Below are 11217 nucleotides of genomic sequence, written 5' to 3'. Positions count from 1 at the left end.
GGCCAACAAAAATAAATATAAATAAATATAACAAACAAATAGATAAAAAAAATAATTAAATAAAAACCACGAACAAAGGTACAAAGTTTCGCTCTCCGCCACAACAAAAGACGATGGAAAAGACAATATGAGTACATTCTCTCTCTCTCTCTCTCTCTCTCTCCTCTCTCTCTCTCTCTCTCTCTCTCTCTCTCTCTCTCTCTCTCTCTCTCTCTCTCTCTCTCTCTCTCTCTCTCTCTCTCTTTCCATTTTTTTTTTCCCCGTTCTATTTATAGGCGTTACCAGCGTCACCATGATATCGCCACCATCAATGGCAACAACATCAAACACAACAAAAACAACAGAAACAATAACAACGATGATGACAAGAAAGAAGAAGAAGAAGAAAAAAAAGAAGAACAAGAAGAAAAGATGGTAAAGTAGTAGTAGTATAGTAGTAGTAGTAGTAGTAGTAGTAGTAGTAGTAGTAGTAGTAGTAGTAGTAGTAGTAGTAGTAGTAGTAGTAGCAGTAGTGATGGTAGTAGTACTAGTAGTAGTAGTAGTAGTAGTAGTAGTAGTATAGTAGTAGTAGTAGTAGTAGTAGTAGTAGTAAATCTAATACTTTTATAAATCAGCACGCATGACTGATACTACTACTACTACTACTACTACTACTACTACTACTACTATAATGAATTTTTCCTCTGTCATTGTAATTTTAAAGCCTTAAAAATATCATCATCATACAACATCACTAACATTCCAGTCTTCGTTACACACTACGTCACGGGACGAATGAAACAAGAGAACGTTCTCCCGCCATCAGTGAACAAAGAGAAAATATAACTCGCATTATTGAGACGCTGATAACACCGAGGCCGCAGCAACGAGAGGGAGGACAAGGCGGCATAGCGACTTACTGAGTGGCAGGCAGCGTCTCGCCCACACCAAACATCCACCACCAATACCATTTCTTCACTCGGAAAATAAAAAAAGATAATAAGCAAAAAAAAAAAAAAAAAAAAAATACATACACATAATATATAAGACTACAACGCAAACAGATTAACGAATTCTGGAAAGGTCAAAACGTTCCTTCCCCCCAAAGCAAGCAAGCAAGAGACAAGCAAGAGAATAAGCAAGAGAAGGGAGAATACTGATCTCTCCCTCCCTTGCACACCCCCCGCCAGTCACCAGCACCAGGGTTCGGGGAAAGTAAGGAGCTGTGTTGATGAAGGTAAAGGAGAACTGACACATGACTGGGAGCACCTGTAACTCCCTGATGTGCGTTCTCACTGTTCTTATCGCCAGTGGCTGCGTGGCATCCTGCATGTGGTCACTACTGCCTTTAGCTACGTTAATAATTGACTTGAATGCCGAGATGTAGGGGATTTACTCGACCTTGCTATGATTTGTTTTATTAAGTGTCTGCGTGTGTGTGTGTGTGTGTGTGTGTGTGTGTGTGTGTGTGTGTGTGTGTGTGTGTGTGTGTGTGTGTGTGTATGAGTCTCTCTCTCTCTCCTCTCTCTCTTCTCTCTCTCTCTCTCTCTCTCTCTCTCTCCTCTCTCTCTCTCTCTCTCTCTCTCTCTCTCTCTCTCTCATAAACCCAAGGTTAAAAAGATAAATAAATACAGTACACGTCAAGCGCGGAGCAACAAATGGACCCGAGGAAGGACAGTGATTGGGAGAAGGTAGAAAAGGAAGAGAAGACGGAAAGAAGACAAGGTGGAAGGGAGGCAAGGATGAAATGTTTATATCTCTAACTGGTAATCTCAAAAAAATCAACAAGTGCTTCCGGGATTTTAGCAATCAAACATCCTTGCACCACGATAATGAAATGCTGTTCTCTGAAGTAGAACGTAAGTGTGTGTATGTTGAGTATTTCAAGCACCGTCTTTTCGGGGGTCTCAATATTAGCACAACTGCCACAATCTAGGAAAGCTGTACAGAAAGGCCCCTGAAAGAGTTGGCTGATTTAGTTAAGATGTCTTGATATCCTTGATTTCTTGACTGCTATATCTTCCTCTTAACCTAGATAGAATGATCGGAGCTTTTTTTTTTACGGTTCGGCTTCACAAGACGCAACTGACAGCATCAGGAGATGACCAACTAGTTAAAACATTAAGTGAATTTCACATTTATTTCTGCCACGGAAAATCGCCTTGTTAGTCATACAAAATAACATTCATCACACTGTAACTAGCAGGGAAATGTTACAAGTGCACATACGAAGAACAGAATCAGGTGGAGAGTTACAGCTATGTCATTCAATTTACCTATCCATCTAAAAAGCAAGGTAAGGATTGACGAACTGAATGGCAAAACACAGCACGACTACCAATAACAAGACGAGCTATTACCGAGGCGACTCAGAATTTCATGTTGACAAGACCTAGCGATAGGTACACCAGTGAACTCAAAGGACTCAAAGGACCCAAACAAACACGAGCACCGGACTGTACCATCAAGAATGAAAAGACAGCCGCAAGATAGAGTTTGACATCAACACACACACACACACACACACACACACACATAGAACGTATCTTACGAGAAAAGAAATTAATTCGATACAAGCTGCACCACAATGCGATGGACGTATATGTATAACGCACTATCTCAACTGCAATAAAGAAAATAATAAAGGAGAGAGAGAGAGAGAGAGGAGAGAGAGAGAGAGAGAGAGAGAGAGAGGGAGAGAGAGAGAGAGGAGAGAGAGAGAGAGAGAGAGAGAGAGAGAGAGAGAAGAGGAACCCCGAGCAAGACTTAACATTACTACGTGCTGTGCGTCAGATTAAAATAAATATTTATCTCGTTCTTCTCTTTTCCTTTTATGGTCTGGTCTGCCTCTCTGTCTTGCTTCCATTTGTCTGTCAATTAACATTTTCCACAGGTTCCTTCTCCTCTTCCCCCTCCTCCTCCTCCTCTAGGTGCCTTTTTTTGCAAGGTGGAGCGCCAGGTGAGCTGTCTGTATTGGTAGTCACCACCTCGTCTGCTTGTTTTTTGTCGTACTTCTGTTCCTTGTCCTCTTTAGAATCCTTGTCCCTTCTCCTTTATCTCTTCTTCCTACTCATCTACCTCCGCACTTGTCTTTCAATTTCCTCTCTTCAGCATCACCATCACCATCATCATCATCATATCCATCATTCTCTTTAAAATCTTTGGGTCCTCTTATTCTCCTTCTCCTGCTGCTCCTCCTCCTCTTCCTATCTACGCACTTGTCTTTCACTTCATCCTGTTCATCATCATCGTCGCCTTCATTAATCTTTATGACGAAGAGGAATGACGGAAGTTCAGATAACACTGACTGTAACGCTTGGATTCTTATCACCACCTCGAAGAAAAATTAAATAAATACATAACAAAGAGATAGTTTGATCAGAAGAGGTTACTTGACACGTGTGTGTGTGTGTGTGTGTGTGTGTGTGTGTGTGTGTGTGTGTGTGTGTGTGTGTGTGTGTGTGTGTGTGTGTGTGTGTGTGTGTGTGTGTGTGTGTGCTGATAGATTCAGAAACGTGCAGACGGAGGCAAAAAGAAAGAAGCAAATAAACAAGTCGGCAAAGACCCAGACGGGGACACACACACACACACACACACACACACACACACACACACACACACACACACACACACACACACACGGACTGGTAGACAGTGCAACTGGGAGAGGTACGGACAGAAAAACAGGTAGACCGGTAGACTCGGAGAGAGAGAGAGAGAGAGAGAGAGAGAGAGAGAGAGAGAGAGAGAGAGAGGAGAGAGAGAGAGGAGAGAGAGAGAGAGAGAGAGAGAGAGAGCCAGACATCTAATCTTAACACGCCACTTCACCAGTGTAACACCGGAGCCAAATATGCCTTTGCTTCTCCGCCAGAGAGGAGGAGGAGGAGGGAGGGAGGAGGAAATAAAGAAGATGGAAGTGGAGACGACGAAGACAGAGTAGGAGGAGAAGACTGATGAAGAGAGAGAAACACATGAAAATAAGAGAAGACAGAGGAGGGTGGCGGAAGAAGCCAGGAGGAGGAGGAGGAAGAAGAGGAGACACCTACACACCTGAGTACAAAAGTCATTTAGCACGATACCTGCACGTTACAGCCTATTGCCACTCCTCAGACTGCGGGGGAGGTGGAGTGGAGAGAGGGAGTGGAAAGAAGGAGTGAGTGGAGAGGAGGGGAAGCAATAAGTGAATTTTAAAAGGAAGAAATGGATAAATAGCGTCAGGAGAGAGAGAGAGAGAGAGAGAGAGAGAGAGAGAGAGAGAGAGAGAGAGAGAGAGAGAGAGAGAGAGAGAGAGAGAGAGAGAATAAAGTGGAAGGAAGATGCAGAAAGAAAACTGGTGGAGCAGAGAGTGACAAGAAGGAAAGAGGGAGTTGGTGGAAGCAGGATGAAGTGAAGGAAGTAAGGGGAGGAGAGGGAGAGCCAGGGCGGGGTGAAGAGGGGCAAAGAGGAGGAGGAGGAGGGAACAGAGGAGTCAGGAGGGAGCAGGGAGGAAAATACACGGTGGAATGAGTGGCAAGCAGGTGCGTCCTAGGTGGAAAAGGGAAAAGAAGTCTCTAGGAAGTGGTGGATGGAGTAGAGAGTGGAATGAGTGGAAGAGGACGAAACTGCAAAATATTCTCTTCTTTTTCCTTGTCCTCGTCCTCGTCTTCCTCCTCCTCTCCTTGCAACCAAGCTAATGTAAACAGACAGACACAAAGGCGGACAGAGCATGTGACAGTTGGACACACACCACACACACACACACACACACACACACACACACACACACCACACACACACACACACACACACACACACACACACACACACACACATTTTACTAACCTACAATGTTGTCCTTATCTTTAGGATACTGAGCTAGAAGGAAATAATAAAACAGAAGGCTGGATGGATTGATGAAAGTATGTATGGATGGATAAGGACGATAAAGGGATGTAGACAGTGTGAATGTAAAAGAATGAGTTTTTTTTTAGTATATGTGGACAACGTAAGCAGGTGAACTAGGTGTGTGTGTGTGTGTGTGTGTGTGTGTGTGTGTGTGTGTGTGTGTGTGTGTGTGTGTGTGTGTGTGTGTATGAAAGTGCAAACTGTATGTGATGTGAAAATTATCAGCGTTTGGAAGTGATATGCATAAGAATATGAATTAAGGATGATGGATGTGAGCGAGTGTGGGCGCCCTGCGAGTGGATATCGATACCACGGAGGAAGGATGGGCGGGAAGGGTTGGGTGGGTGAGGTGGGGGCTGATGACTGGAATACCAAAGTGGGTGTGTCATGTGGAAAAGGTTTGGATGTTTGGACGGGAGAGGATGGGTGTGGGTGGGGTATAGGTAGCGGGAGAGAGAGTGCAGACATCGCGTGAGGGTGGTGGATGTGGATGAGACAAACCCGGCGAGTGTCCAGTTATAATTGTGAGAGAGGTCGTGGCAGACCTATGTGGCGGCGCGGCCGCTTCCAGACGTAGGAGTTGTCTGGATCAACACAAGTTTCCCAATACATGCACCACACACCCCCTGGACGTGTCCCCGTACCAGGACCTTCGCTGAGGACACCCCGCTGCACCTCACATCCCCAAAGAATACCAAAGGACGCCACACACTACCTGAACACCCTGCCTATCAATGCACCTTACCGCCGCCACCCAGGGAAACAGGCTGCGACGTCAGGAGAGCAACATGTATATAAGATGACATATGTGCCTCGAGACGAGGAAATTACATATCTATTAAAGAAACTGGTTGATGAGGGAATTTCCGGGTGAGAAGTAAGGGAGCGGAGCGCGGTGGTAGGACAGACTGGGATAAGTGGTGCTGCCGAGAGACCCCCAGCTGATTACAGTCGAGTTGCTCCCTGCCAGAATAATGCATGAAAATGTTACCACCTGAGGCGCCCTCTCCTGCCTTGGCCGCTCTGGAGGGACACCAGGAAGGGAAGTTATGTATGCGGTATGACAAGTGGTATCCGTCGGGATTACACGAAAAAGGCAAAATAATGTCGAGATTTATAGTGGCTGAGAACATGCGGAGGCAGAGCCCCGCCCCTCCTGCCGCTCCGCCCCGCCCCCCTGCCTCTCATGACAGGGACAGGTGTGACGTTGCCCTCGTCCCGCCGCCGGTGACCCACATCTCGGTGAGGCACCTGGAGGGCGGGTGGCGGGGTCAAGCTGTGACTAGAGGGAGGTCAGCCAATGCCTGCCTGCGAGCGGAGCGGGGCAGGGCGGTGCCTGCCACTGTTTCTGGCCAGACGGCGTGTGGAGGAGTAAGCTTACAGGTCCGGGAGGGTCACAGCGAGGTCAGGCGCGCGCCCCGCCAGCGAGGTGCTTCACCCAGACAACTCCCATAATCCTGATTACTGATAACAACACCACTTCTGGGGGCTAGTCATTGATTAAAACATTATCTTGCGCACAACTATTCATGCATTATTATTTCAACAAGAAACTACTATTACTACACGCAGTCCTCTACGTAGAATGCATGCAACGTGTAATTACACAAGTGCATGTATGATGTTCCTTATAATTCACTATTACATAATTGTGTGTGTGTGTGTGTGTGTGTGTGTGTGTCATATTATGATGTTCCTTATTCTTCGTTCTTACATAAGTGTGTGTGTGTGTGTGTGTGTGTGTGTGTGTGTGTGTGTGTGTGTGTGTGTGGACGCGCGCTGACACGAGGGTGCAGCAACAAGAAAAGTAAGGGAATGTCAGACGACAACGATTTATGTACAGACGCATGCACACATGTACACACACGTACACCGAAAAGGATGGATATACACACACACACACACATGCACACCTGAATAAACGGTGCTAAGTTATTCTGCAGGTGTACACAAGACCGCCATTGTATTGTCGTGCTGCTGTTTACCTTTGGTGTTTGCTCTTCTCCAGCCTGTCTGCCCCCTTTCCATACCTCCTCTACTTTTACATTAACATGCCTCGCTTTTCTCTGCCATCTTCCTTACTTCTCTGTCTGCGTGTCAACACCTATGTCTACCCTCCCACGCCCCACACCCACCTCCCACCCCACCCACCCGCCCCTCTTGTCTGACTGCGCCCACCTGCTGTCTGCTTGTTACGGAACTACTTCACTTGTCATGTCTTGCTTTCAGTCTGTCTCCAGTTCTCTCTCTCTCTCTCTCTCCTCTCTCTCTCTCTCTCTCTCTCTCCTCTCTCTCTCTCGTAGTCTTCGATTGAATATAAACAAAACGAGAACAGGAGGAGGAGGGAGGAGGAGGAGGAGGAGGAGGAGGAGGAGGAGGAGGAGGAGGGGGAGCTTGGTAGTGCGTTGGAGGTTGAAAATGTTAAGGCTTCGGAGAGAAAGAAAAAAAAATAAAAAGTGTGAAATGAAGAACCAATCTGAGAACAAAGAAGCAGTCGGAGATGAGGAGATGAGGTAAGTACGCAGTGATGCCCGGCAGGAGTGAGTGTTTGAATCATGGCTACACATAAGAGGGATGAGTCACCTGTTCAGTTCTTACTATCATTTATTCAGGTGTTTGATGTAGTGGCATAACACCTTTTGTTCGTCGTCGTCTTTCACCGTCCTCTCCAGAAGCAAGTGGTAATGATAGAAGTGATTACATATTCCTTTCTCTCTCTCTCTCTCTCTCTCTCTCTCTCTCCTCTCTCTCTCTCTCTCTCTCTCATGCTCCAGGGAATTCTCAAATATAAAGAAAGAAGTAAGAACAAGTACAAGAGTATAATGTTACATTGAAAGGCCTTTGTACGATAGTAAGTCACCACACACATGTAGCACTGTTCACTTGAGTGCCCACATCTTGCTTCCCCATGTCACGACGCCCTCACCCTCACATTGCAGCACCCGATACCAATGAAATTATACTTCATATCTTCACCAAACAATATAACCAATAACTTTTAACTTGACTTACAGAAGCTACTCGGTTACCAGTTTCTCTCCATTTTTCAGGCTAGCAGGAATCACATCAGTGGAGCAGTGTGCATGCACCCGCCCCTCACGTCACGCCTGCAGCTCACATGTCACCGCCCGCCTCGCCCACACACATGGCTCCCGAGCCTTAACCCCTCAGCAGCCTGCACGTCACATGACAACGCCAGTCACCATCGATAGTCTGACCAACATAAGCAGCCGTCTTCAGCAACCCGTGCACCTCACTGATATTTACTGGGCTCATTCATTAGCAAACAGGCAGTCCATACAGATAATTAACATAAATGGCCTTACTTGCATCCCGGAGGTCTTTATGTCATTTTATTTATTCACGTCTAGTTAATACCTCGGTGCCTACAATCTCACTCTCCCCTGCAGCCATAGCAGCCAGACACTCCCCCGTCCGCCACTCAGACGCGCCGCATCCCTCACGTCAATCACTTTCCCGGTGGGCCACACCTGCTCGCGGCAGTGCATGGCGGCAAGGCTCGTCAGGTTACCCCCTCCTAACTGGCCCTTGCCGAGGTGACTAAGCGAGCAGCTCGATGATTTAATACGTCCTGCATGAAGTCATTGCACTGTGCTAGGAACAGACAAGATTATTCTCAAATTACCCTTAATGACGACAAAACTGGTTCTCGCTGTAAATATAACACGTCACGAAATATATACATAAAAAAAAAAAAAACAGGAAATGTTTATTATATATTTTGACCTCATGACACGGATGTCAGTTGTCTCTATGCATGCAGCGCCGCCTTCACTGCTGCTGCACACCCAGGCCGCCCTCCCCTGCCCCGACCTGCCTCCGATTCCCTTCCCGGACAAGTTATAAATCCCTGTCCCCCCCACTCCTCCACACCCCCGACCTGTTGCTCCTAACCTCTACCGTTGCAATAACACAGAGGAACCCGACAGGTCTGAAGGACACCTCGAACTTACCTTGTGCTTGGGCGGGTGCTAGGGTCGCGAGGGCGGTGGGCGGCACATGGTCGGTGTTGTTGGTGGGTGGGTCGAACAGCATGACTGTGGGCGGGGCGCATGGCTCACTCCGCCCACGCCCACCTTTCTTTCCTTCTCCTGCGGCCGCGCCTCCCACAGACAATCTTCCGTCACCTTCCTTCACCTTCACTCCTCCATCATTCTCTATAACTTTTTCTTTCTCCTTCACTTCTTTGTTTTCCCTCCCGCCACCCAGGAGTGTTGGCAGCACAACCTCCTTCCTCCTCCTCCTCCTCCTCCCCGCTCGGCGTGGCACTGTGTTGCTGCTGCCGCCGCTGCACAGGGCACCGCTAGGGCCCTCCTGGTATACGCTGCATTGAGAGTAACAACCACTGCTATCACTACAAGTGTCACAGTTTCGGTCGGCCACTGACACTAGAGTCGACAATATCTGCTGACATAGTAAAAACAGCAGAAATAATAACAACAGGAGAAGAAGGAGAAGGGGAGGGATACTGGTGGAACAGTCGAACACTGCGGCAGACAAGTGGGGAGGCAATACGCTGCTCGGCACGACACCTGGGCTGCACTCAGGCACACAGGGTTGCACGATGCCGACCGGCCGGGACACACAGCGCGCGTGACCGGCCGTCACTGTAGTACGAGACGACTGGCGCTCCAGACTTGGTGGCGGTGGTGGTGAGGGTAGAGGTGGGGGAGGTGGCGGTAGCCGTGGTGGCGGCGGCGGCGGCGGTGGGGGATGGTGGCGGGTGGCGCGTACTGATGCCAAAATACGGTGCTTTCCCCTATTCTTGCAGCTGGTAGACCACCTGTGGAGGACGGCTGGCACGGCCTCAGACAAGGAGAACCAAAGCTGCGCCGGCGATGCAGGCCGCCACGACACGGGCCGCGGCGTGGGAAGGTGTCTCGCCGGATGATTCGGAGCAGGATATTGTGTGTGTGTGTGTGTGTGTGTGCCCCGTCAGTCATGAAAAGCAATAGGATGCTTACTAGCAGATTCTCACTCAAAACAATACAACTGCTTTGCACTTCAGCACAAACATGTCGCAGCCTCGGAGTGCTGCCGCCCCCAGCCTCCTCCAGCTCTGTGGTGGCGCTGAGCACCTCCTCGCCTTACCAGTTCTTGATCTGTACGTAAAACTCAAAATGTTCACCATCAGGAACAAGCAGCATGGCACAGCGCTCCAGTCACCCCTCCACGGGTTACAGTATTCCACGCGCGTTGAGTGCACTCAGACCGTGGCAAGACGACGACCGCCGAGGCGCTGGAAGTGTCTGCTATAGATCTGTTTCATATTTTCCTTTCAAGCCAGGTCTGTGCCACAAAAATGCAGAAAATGTAAGTAGAACAATACTGACCAAAACACCTGCGTACGCACCGCAAGGCAGGTGTCCGCACCCCTTATTTGTGGCCCACTTGCCTCATCTCCCACACCACGATTTTTTTTTTTTTTTTTTTTTTTTTGTTATTTTGGTCTGGTATTTTTTTTTTTTTTTTATCAGCCACACAGATTACTGCTCGTTCATTTTGTTTACGATGCTCTCTGGCAAGGCAGCGAACTTCTTGCTGGCGCTGAATGACTGCTGGGCAAGTGTGCCTCCTCTGTGTCAAGAAAGTCACCTCCCTAAGGCCTAAGTAATTACAGGTGAAAAAAGTCAATGCAGTGAAACCAATAATTATTAAGTAATTATAATGATCTTTATTATAATACTACTGCTGCTACTACTGGTATCACTACTACTATTTTTTGCACTGTTACTGTCAACAACAACAATAACAACAACAACAACAACAACAATAATAATAGTAACAATAATAATAATAATAATAATAATAATAATAATAAAAATAATAATAATAATAATAATAATAATAAGAGAGAGAGAGAGAGAGAGAGAGAGAGAGAGAGAGAGAGAGAGAGAGAGAGAGAGTGTGTGTGTGTGTGTGTGTGTGTGTGTCGGTGTCGAAGGGAGGGTTGGTGGAGGGACATTCACGAGAAGTGAAGGGGAGGGAGAGTGCACGGAAGGTGGAAGTGAGAGGGAACCAGTGGAGGGGAAGTGGAGGGGGAAGAAGGTGGGATAGTGAGAGACGATAGAGGTACAGGGAGTAGGAGAGAGAGGGAGTGAGAGGAAGGGAGGGGATGTAGGAGGGAATGCTGGAGGGAGGGTGAGTGTGTGGGAGTGAGTGCGCGAAGGAGGGTGAGGTGGAGGAGCCAGACTGCTTGACCTTGTGCTGCGCAGGTCCGTCTGAAGGTCGTCTGCGGGACAATGCTGAGTGCTGAGTGCATGTCTGTGGTTGCTAAGGCCGTGCTGCTCACCCACTTTGAAAGTTCAGTAAAAACAAACCTCACACGGAACA

At 47.7% G+C, this 11217-nt stretch overlaps 1 long non-coding RNA gene across 2 annotated transcripts in view; it reads right to left on the bottom strand.

Annotated features, from left to right (window-relative positions):
• The window catches only part of LOC135100676 (uncharacterized), a 114567-nt gene extending 104264 nt beyond the window's left edge, over window positions 1-10303 (bottom strand). For both annotated transcript variants that reach the window (XR_010268861.1, XR_010268860.1), the window contains exon 1: window positions 8838-10303. This is a non-coding gene — a long non-coding RNA (uncharacterized LOC135100676). The remainder of the gene's footprint in view (window positions 1-8837) is intronic.
• Between the last annotated feature and the right edge of the window lie 914 nt (window positions 10304-11217).

Source organism: Scylla paramamosain, chromosome 5 (assembly GCF_035594125.1).
Source record: "Scylla paramamosain isolate STU-SP2022 chromosome 5, ASM3559412v1, whole genome shotgun sequence".
Taxonomy (NCBI): Eukaryota; Metazoa; Arthropoda; class Malacostraca; order Decapoda; family Portunidae; genus Scylla; species Scylla paramamosain.
The sequence above is the reverse complement of the archived record's forward strand: the minus strand, read 5'-3'. Positions and strand labels throughout refer to the sequence as shown.